The sequence below is a fragment of the Panthera pardus genome, unplaced genomic scaffold (genome assembly GCF_024362965.1).
Source record: "Panthera pardus isolate Hobbes unplaced genomic scaffold, ASM2436296v1 HiC_scaffold_4, whole genome shotgun sequence".
Lineage (NCBI taxonomy): Eukaryota > Metazoa > Chordata > Mammalia > Carnivora > Felidae > Panthera > Panthera pardus.
Genome location: NW_026526969.1, coordinates 7,254,686 through 7,264,314, shown reverse-complemented (window position 1 = coordinate 7,264,314; position 9,629 = coordinate 7,254,686). Strand labels below are relative to the sequence as shown.

At 50.0% G+C, this 9,629-nt stretch overlaps 1 long non-coding RNA gene across 1 annotated transcript; it reads left to right on the top strand.

The window, feature by feature from the left end:
* The first annotated feature begins 1,238 nt into the window (after nucleotides 1-1,238).
* On the top strand, nucleotides 1,239-8,368 carry LOC109250569 (uncharacterized). The gene is made up of 2 exons (XR_008419099.1): nucleotides 1,239-1,559; nucleotides 8,103-8,368. It is a non-coding gene; the product is annotated as an uncharacterized LOC109250569 (long non-coding RNA).
* The last annotated feature ends 1,261 nt before the right edge of the window (nucleotides 8,369-9,629 follow it).

Below are 9,629 nucleotides of genomic sequence, written 5' to 3'. Positions count from 1 at the left end.
GATCCCGTGGTTCGTACGTTTGAGCCCCGCATCGGGCTTTGCACTGACAGTGTGGAGCCTACTTCAGATCCTCTGTCTCCCTCTCTCTCTGCCCCTCCCCTGCTTGCTCTCTCTCTCTCAAAAATAAATATTGAGAAAAAGAAAGAAAGAAAGAAAGAAAGAAAGAAAGAAAGAAAGAAAGAAAGAAAGAAAGAAAAGGTCTTCCTTTCTGCCCTCACATGAGTTTTCTGCAGGCATCTAGCAACATGGCCATAGAGCACCAGGAGGATCTGGTGATCACATCATTCCATGATCCCTGAGACACAGGAACTCTGGTTTTCCTGGTGCTCCCTCCAGGTCTCCTCTTGAGCCCATGTGTGAGGGCCTGCTGTTTCAGATTTCTACTTCTGGCCCCAACCTGGGCATCTCATTCGGATGTTCTTTCTTTCTTTCAACTAAATAAAATTTTAAATTTTATTAATTTGGTTTTTATATTTTAAGCCCAGCATAGTTAACATACATATAGTGTTGTATCAGTTTCATGTGTGCAATACAATGATTCAACAACCCTATACTTAGATACTCTTTTTTTCAAATTTATTTATTTTTGAGAGAGAGAGAGAGTGAGCACGAGTGGGGGAGGGGCAGAGAGAGAGGGAGAGAGAATCCCAAGCAGGCTCTGCCATGTGAGGCGGAGCCGGATGCAGGGCTCAGACTCAGGAACTGTGAGATCTTGACTTCAGCTGAAACCAAGAGTCAGACGTTTAACTGACTGAGCCACCCAGGCGCCCCTAGATACGCTTTCACACTTGTCACTTCCCAACTGAGCCCATCACCTTTCCCTTAAGCCTGTTCTATCTCGGAGAATGGGATCATCTTGGGAGTCATGCTGGGTATGTCCCACCTCCCACAGCCACTACGACGGCCGGCCCTGACCCAACCTCCCACCTCTCACAGGAACCCCCCCAAGTGGTCTCCCTCCCTCTGGCCTTCTTCCCGTCCAGTCCATCCTCTGTCCCAGCTGCCACAGTGCCTGTGTTCTAAAATGCCAATTTTTTCTGCCTTGCGTGAAACCTCTCCTAGCTGAAGATTCTGAAGGGCTGGTCCATTCTGAGATTCCCAACCTTGGTTCCACTTGGCACCTTTTTACTTGTTCTCTCCTCCCTAGAACCCAGGAAAGCCCCGTGATATCACAGATAGCCAGCAAAGCCCCGTGACATCATTGGGTGCTTCTGATCTGCACAGGAGAACCAGAGTTCAGATCATTTTAGAGAAGGTATCAAAATGTAAAGGTTTTAGTATTAGCCCAAGCGGCTTGTTTTGACCTGATGCGTCATGAGTCATTGGTTCCTCATTTGGCAAAGGAGGGACAGAGTTCCAGAGAAGAGAAGTAATTTGTTTAAAGTTATTCAGCAAGTCATTAGCGGAGCAGTTCTGTTCACTGTCCCAGGGCCCGGGACCCAGCATGGATGGCCACCACCGTGGGCTGTACACCTGGAAACTGCGGTCCCTCCAACTTCTCTGGGAGGGCCTTTGCTCTGATTCACTCCCCTAGAGACCACACTCCTTCCCATGAGTGAGTAAGTCACTTACTTCCTCCCTCCGTTAGAAACAGACCCAGCTGGGGGCGCCTGGGGGGCTCAGTCGGTTGAGTGTCCACCTTTGGCTCAGGTCATGATCTCACGGTTCGTGAGTTTGAGCCCTGCATCTGTCAGTGCAGAGCCGGCTTCAGATCCTCTGTCCCCCTCTCTCTGTCCCTCCCCCACTTGTGCGCCCTCTCCCTCAAAAATAAACTTTGAAAAAAGTTAAAAAAAAACATTGGAACATTGAAAAAACAAAGAAACATTGAAAAAAGTTAAAAAACCAAAACAAAACAAAAACAAAAACCAAGAGGGGCGCCTGGATGGCTCAGTCAGTTGAGCCCCTGACTTTGGCTCAGGTCATGGTCTCATGAGGTTTGTGAGTTAGAGCCCACGTCAGGCTCTGTGCTGACAGCTCAGAGCCTGGAGCCTGCTTCATACTCTGCATCTCCCTCTCTCTGCTCCTCCCCTGCTCACACCCTCTCTCTCTCTCTCTCTCTCTCTCTCTCTTGAAACTAAATAAAAACATCAAAAAAGAAAAAGAAAAGAAATAGGCCCAGCTGGGTGCTTCCGGATGGTGGATAAGGAGTAAGAGACACGTGAACCTCCTTTATGACCCAAAGCCTCCACTTACTAGCTGTATGACCTGGACAGGTTACTTATCTTCTGTGTGCCTTGGGTTCCTCATCAGTGCTATGGGTTCTCTAGAGTCTATAGGGGCATGGGAACAATCACATCCGCCCTCCTGTTCTTTTTTCTCACCTATTGGCCTTTCCCGGCTCTCTGAGTATTAGAGACTAAGGTGAGGACTTGGGGTGAGGAGCATCGATTATAGACCCCCAGGTAAGACTTGGATGTAGCTGGGCACCCAGCCTGGGTTGGGGGAAGGGGCGCTGCTGCCATGAGGTTGGAGACCAAACCCCTCTTTGTCACAAAGTGTCCTTCGGCCTCGTAGAAGCCTCTGTGCACAGGGAATCGGTACTGCGTGTCCTGGGAATCTCTTTTTGGCCATCTTTGCGTTTGCATCACATATCAGGCACTCTGGAGGCAGAAAAGCATGTGCTCAAACCTACTTTCCGCTGCTGGGGAAACCGTCCAGTGTGGAGACCACAGGGCTTCAGCGTTCTGGCCTTACACATAAAAGGTTTTTGGGGAGAAGCGTTCTCCTCCTTCTTGCAATGCTGGGAGGCAGAATGAGGAACAATGGACAGATGCTCTGGGAACAGGAGTGCTGTCCCGAAGAGGAAGGGGGACCTCAGGAGAACAGCAAATGATCTGTGGCTGGAGGGGTGCTAGCAAGGGCCGACGCCCAGGAGGTGGGGTGCCGCGTAAGGAAGGGATTCCTCTCCTGGACTAACAGGAGTCCTCCTATTGTCCCTTCCAATTATGAACCCCAAACTCCAGGAAGACAGAGAGGAAGCCTGGCTGGGCCCGAAACTCAGAGCACGGTGCAGGCCCCATGCTCTCGAGTCGTCTTGGCTCACTCAAGGCTTGGCATGGAGGGAGTGCCTCTGGCCCCTGCCTGTCCCGGGGCCCGGAGTGAGGAGTTGGTGCGGAGTGTCTGTCCCCTGGTGCAGCCTGGGCTCCCGACTGCCTGCTGCGTCAGCACCAGTGTTCCTATTACATGACCGAGTGGGATTTGCACTCTGGAAGCATTAGTGCTGGGCTGACTCGGCAGAATGGCCAACACGAGAAAATGCCAGTTCCCCCACCTCTCCCAGACGGTTCTCAGAAGGACTCACGGCCGCTTGACTTCCTCTTCAGGCAACCCAGCCTCGCCTCCTTCAAAGTCGCCAGGGCCTTTTGAGGTTACCCTGGCAGACCATGGGTGATAGGAAGAATCCCCCAGAGAACTTTGAAAGCATACAGTTCCCCGGACCCCACCCTTAGATTCTGACCCAGGATGTCTAAGCTGCACCTGGGACTCTATATTCTCGACACACTCCCCCAACCCCAGGTATTGGGAAGCAGTGATGTCCAGCCAGCTTGAGAATCACTGTTTATCTGCTGACCCTTGACCCCCGATTCCTGTCCCAAGCCCTCCAGACCCGCTCATGTCATCACCATACAGCTCCAGCTGATGGAGAAATTGCTCCCTTGAGATAAGCAGGCATTAGCGGGCTCTCTGAAGCTTGCAATCCTCCAAAGATAGAAAGGTCCACCTCACTCCGTGTGATCAGTAGGCAGGCTGCCACTGCCTCATCACTATCAGTCTCCCACGAGTCCTCCGTTGGAGTTCGAAGCCTCAGAACGCTGCTTCAGACCCCTCTACCAAGTCAAGGAACATATTCCTGCCATTGTACGATTCAGAGAGCAGGGTGGAGATTTCTCTTTAAGATTCGGTGGGGAGGGGCACCTGGGTGGCTCAGTCGGTTGAGTGGTTGAGCATCTGATTCTTGACTTCAGCTGAGGTCATGATCTCATGTTTCATGAGTTCGTTGGAGCCCCATGTTGGGCTCAGTGCAGAGCCTGGTTGGGATCCTCTCCCTCCCTGTCCCTCTGACCCTCCCCCACTCGTGCTCTAACTCCCTCTCAAAAAATTAAATAAACTTAAAAAGAAAAAGATTCAGTAGGGAATCTGAGGTCCAGATTGGTGAAGCATTTGGCCGAAGTTTACATAGCTGAGTTTTGGGAGAAGATCCTAGCTCAGGCGCCTCTGCTCTGGAACACCTATCTCTTTTTACTTTATTATTATTATTTTAAAGGTTATTTATTTATTTACTTATTTAATGTTTATTTTTCTAATGCTTATTTATTTTTGAGAGAGAGAGAGCATGAGTAGGGTAGGGCAGAGAAAGAGATAGACACAGAATCTGAAGCAGGCTCCAGGCTCTGAGCTGTCTGCACAGAGCCTGACGCAGGGCTCGAACCCAGGAACCATGAGATCATGACCTGAGAGGAAGTCGAACAGAGCCACCCAGGCACCCCTATTTATTTTTTGACAGAAAGTGCACCACAGCAAGTTGGGGAGGAGCAGAGAGAGAGGGAGAGAGAAATGCCAAGCAGGCTCTACATTGTCAGCACAGAGCCCAGCACAGGGCTCGAACTCACGAACTGCAAGATTACAACCTGAACTGAAACCAAGAGTCAGATGATTAACCCACTGAGCCACCCAGGTGCGCCAGGAATGCCCATCTCTTGGGAATGGCACAGTTTATCTCTTTGTTTGAGACAATGACCCTTTTTTTTTTTTTTTTTTTTTACTGTGACAGACATTCCATTGGTGTGGTAAATTTTGAATTTGGTTCTTTTTAGGGGAATGCAAAACTTAAAATGTAAAGATATGTCAGGAGCACCTGGATGGCTTAGTTGATGAAGCATGTGACTCTAGATCTCAGGATTATAAGTTCAAGCCTCACATTGGATGTAGAATTACTTAAAAACAAAAAAAAAAAAAAAGAAAGAAAATGAAATCTTAAAAAAAAAAAAATAAAGATCTATTAGACTTTTCAATCTCTTCCTCTTCATAGATGATTTTAGGGGATTTGAGAGTTTGGTCCTGGAGTAGGGAAGCTGGTTTGGTGAGGAGTGGTCAGCCTCCAGGGAGGCAGAACAGAGAATTTCTGCTGGTAGTGAGCCCCATGTCAACAGGCCCTTCTTTGAAATCCTGTACGGATGCTCTTCAAAACTATCCTTTCTGGCCATAGCCCTATCTGTTCCTGGGATTATTTACGGTTCTGCTTTCCCGAGTTTTTGCTGCAACTTGCCCATGACCATTGCTTTTGGGGTAAAACTTTTCAAATCCCCCTCAAGAGGCTAGACCATCATCGGGCCAATCCTTTCTCGAAGTGGAGAGTCCCTTTCATTGAACCAAACTGCCCTGAAAACCTGCTCCACGCTAGGCTTGGAGCTCAGAGGTGGCTCAGGTGGAGCTCTGTCTTTGAGGAACCTGTTTGTAAGACCTCAGGGAAAGACAGACTCATACATATAAGGGTAATAAGGAGATTTAAACCCCTTGCCGGAAGTATTGTAGCATAGGAGCTGGTAGGGGCTCCAAAAGGGAGCAGTTCAGTTTAACTTACAGTATCTGAGTCTGAAAGATAGGAGGTAAGGATTGAATGGGGGTAGGAGTAGAAGGAGTTCCCTGCAGAAGGCATAGCTTTTGAGAAGGCCCGGAGTTGGACGAGGGTACTACATGGCTAGGAAATGCCAATCGAGTGCCCTGTGAAAAATGAAGCTAGAGACGTAGGCAGGGGCCCTTAGGAAAGCCTTTAACTCCAGGCTAAAGCAAAGTGACTTTGGCCCATATGCAAGGGGAGTGACATGTATGGTGGAGCCAAGGCAAGGGAAGGAGAAGATGGGATGTCTATTTGGAAAGATCTTTTAGATCTTTTACTGGAGAGGCTGGGAAGACATTGAGGCGGGCCAGCTGAAAGGCTGTTGCTACCGGCTGGCAGATCTTAAGAAGCAGCCGTCTAATTCTCTTCTTTTATAGATGCACAGTCTGAGGCCCAGAGAGGTCAAGTGACTTGCTCAAGGTCACCCAGCAAGATCAATAGCAAAGTCAAGGCTTCAACCTGTGGGTCCTGCCTCCCAGCACAGGCTTCCTTCACTGCCCCACTCTCCTCAGGAGGGTGGGCCACGCACTGAGATTTCTTTTTTGTCCTTTGCTTCTGAATCTGTTACGTGCTCTGCCCCTACCACAGCCCAACCCTCGAGGAGAGTGACAGGGAAGTGTTCCCAGAGGACAGGGCGGGGAGTATTGCCTGCTTCAGAAGATGTTGCTGCTGCTGCTGCCACCGCTGCTGCCGCCTCCCCGCCAATCAGGGAGCTTTCTAGCCGCAGGAGGAAGCCAGGAGCCAGGGGATGGGACTGCAGTGATTTATGACTGCACAGAAACAGCAGGACACTAATGTCTCTGGCCGGCCTACTTGTCTGCCAGCTCAGCCAAAGAGCATGGATCTAAAGGTCACGTCCTCCAGGGCTGGAGATGGGGCAGAGGGTCAGCCATACAGGGTGCTTGCCCAGGGCCCTCATGTCAGGCCCATCACCAGAGGGCAAGGCCCCTCCCTTCCTGAGCAGATGCCAAAGGGTAGGTCCTCACAGCCTGGGCAGGGAAGGGTGCCCTTGCCATTGGGAGTCTGGACGATCTCCCTGGGTTTGAATTCAGTCACTGATCATCTGAGTCAGTCACTGATGTGTGATCTTTGGCTGGTCATACAGCCTCTCCGTGCCTCAGCTTCCTGATCTACAAAACAGGGACGATTTTGAGCCTCTCAATCCTTGGGATTGAATCATCTCCCAGGTCTGCAGGTACAGATTCCCTGTTGCCAAGGCTAAAGAAGAGGAACAAGCCGAATCTAGAACTTTGTCTTGTCGCGGCTGGGTGGGGCATTTAGCGCTCACTTCGTTTGATTTCTCACTTCAAAGTTGGGGAAATTAAAACCCTGAGAAGGGGCAGGCTTTGCACACAGAGCCGGGGGGGGGGGGGTGGTGAGGGGGGGGGGCAGGCAGAAGCCAGGATGCTAGTTTTCCACCTCCTTGCTCCAGGTGTTTTTCAGCAGTACCAGGCAGTGGCGAAAGAAGCCAGAAGATTAAGCCATTTGTTCTGTGTAATGTCGCTATACCTCTGAAGCAGCCCTCTCAACATCCAGGCACGGCTGGGCTGCTGCAGCTTTAAGCTTAGAGTCTCAAAAAAAAAAAAAAAAAAAAAAAAAAATCAAAAAGGAAAGGAGGGCAGGGCCAGCTCTCCCCTGCACCATTGGAGGGAAGCTTTGATGTGGGGACTGCAGATGTCATTCCTCTTTGGCTTTGGAACATCCTTTTCTTTGCATCTGCTTTCTTTTCCCAACCAGATTTGGCCTGGATTTTTATAATAATAATAATAACAATAATAATTATTATTATTTTAATGCACATTAAACTGGTGGGGGAAGGAACTGATGTGGAGAGGTCAGAGAGGCAGCCTGAAATGAGCCAGGAAGTTCCCAAGATTTTGCATCTGGGGCCTGAATCATTGACACATTTAATGCACAGGAGGACAAGCAGGGTTGGCTATGAGGGCTCATTGCCACGGACCTGCGATGCCCAGGCCTGGACCAGAGAGGAAGAGAGAGGAAGAGGAATGACTTGGTGAACACTCATGTAGGAGACAGGAGAAGGGGGAGAGTTTATTCACCCCCAGGACTGCATTTTTTTTTTTAATTTTTTTTTTTTAACGTTTATTTATTTTTGAGACAGAGAGAGACAGAGCATGAACGGGGGAGGGGCAGAGAGAGAGGGAGACACAGAATCGGAAACAGGCTCCAGGCTCTGAGCCATCAGCCCAGAGCCCGACGCGGGGCTCGAACTCACGGAACGCGAGATCGTGACCTGAGCCGAAGTCGGACGCTTAACCGACTGAGCCACCCAGGCGCCCCCCCCAGGACTGCATTTTGCTGAGTGTTGTAGTAAGAGAGGAGGGACTAGATGCTATGTCAGTGGTGGGGAGAGCAATTTCTAGACCCTCTCCTCACTCAGTCCATCTCCTCCACTTCTGCCGGGGCAGCCTCCCTAAAGTGCATGCATTCATTAATTCATTTCTTTATTTCATACATTCTACAGATTTACTGTGTGCCAGGCACCGTGCAGTGCTCTGAGGAGGCCACGATGATGGACGCAGGATGCAAATCTCATCATTTTTTGCCCTCGTTAAAATCTCTCACAGGCTTCCTACTTATTTCAGGATAAGGACTTCACTCCCTTGCCTGCCATTCAGGGCTCCTCCTGTTCTGGCTCCCGACTCCATCCCCAACCCCACTCCCGGTCACTTAAGGCAACACACACTTTGGATTCTTTGCCTAACAATAAATATGTCAGGGGAAAACGTGCCTCTGAGTCCTGCTGCCTGTGTCCTTTCCATGTTCTCAAATGCTACACATCCTTTTAAGAGCTGGGTTGGAAATGTTACCAACCTTCCTGGAGAAGCTTTTCAGAACCTCTTCCTATCCAGCCCGAAAGAATTAACAAACAAAACTTAACAGCACTTAAAACATTCTAAATTCCTTGAGGGCAGGATTCTGTGCCCTCTTCCTCTACCATCTAGCATAGAGCCTGAATAGTCCTTCACAGAGACTCCTTCATTCTAGATTCTCATACACAACACTTCATATCCTGTTGTTGTTTTAACTCCTTATCACTTCCTAACATACTCCACATATTTATCTGTATCTTACCTGTTTTTTGGGGGGTAGGGTTTTTTTGTGTCGTTCCTTGCTGTACCCCATTGCTTAGAACAGTGCTTGGAACACAGTAGGTGCTCAACAGATAACTGCCGGGGGAAAAAAAATGAAGCCAATAAAATGTGCAGTCAAAACTATGGATGTGTAAGCTCCACGGAATGTTGAAAATGGAAGCATATGAGCAAGAATTTGTCAGCCCGACCTCAGCGTGTGCGTCTTAGGTGGGGAGAGAAGGGTCGGTCAACCCTCAGATAACAACCTCATGTGAAGCATACAGTAGGCTCTTGGCAACAGAACTTAATCTCTGACACTCCACCCTGGAGAGGAAGGAGCTCCCCCGGGGGTCAGCCTGAAGACAGCTGCATCCTTTCTGTAAATTAACCAGTATGCCCGGCCAGTATTTGTCCTTCCATGTTTTCACCTCATCAGGTCCAAGAACCTCAAAGTGCGTGTGGGGAAATGGAAGCCTGTGGGGGAGGGTGACAGTTTAGCTCCCAATATTAAGCTCCGTAATTCAACCCATCCAGCCGGCGGGCACCACCCTGGCAAGTTTGGACCTACGGTGGACGCGTGTCCTCTCCTCTGTCCCTCCTTGGCCTGCTGCTACTTTATCTCTTAGACGGGGTCCAGGGCTGAGGTCCTGGCCCCCTCACCTCGTAATTTCCCGGAGAATATGGGGCGGGGCCGTGAATCAGCACTCGCTAAGACTGAAGCAGCCTCAGTCCCCGCCAGGGGTCCCCCGTGGCCGCGGAATTAGAACCCCTCCCTTCACCTCCGCTCGCGCGCTATGACCATTGGGAGATGTAGTCCTAACTGCCCCTTTGTCCTTGATCTCTCCAACATATCACCCCACCGCCGGGCAAACTACAATTCCCAGGGGCCCACGCGCTGGGGACCTGGCAGGGCGGGG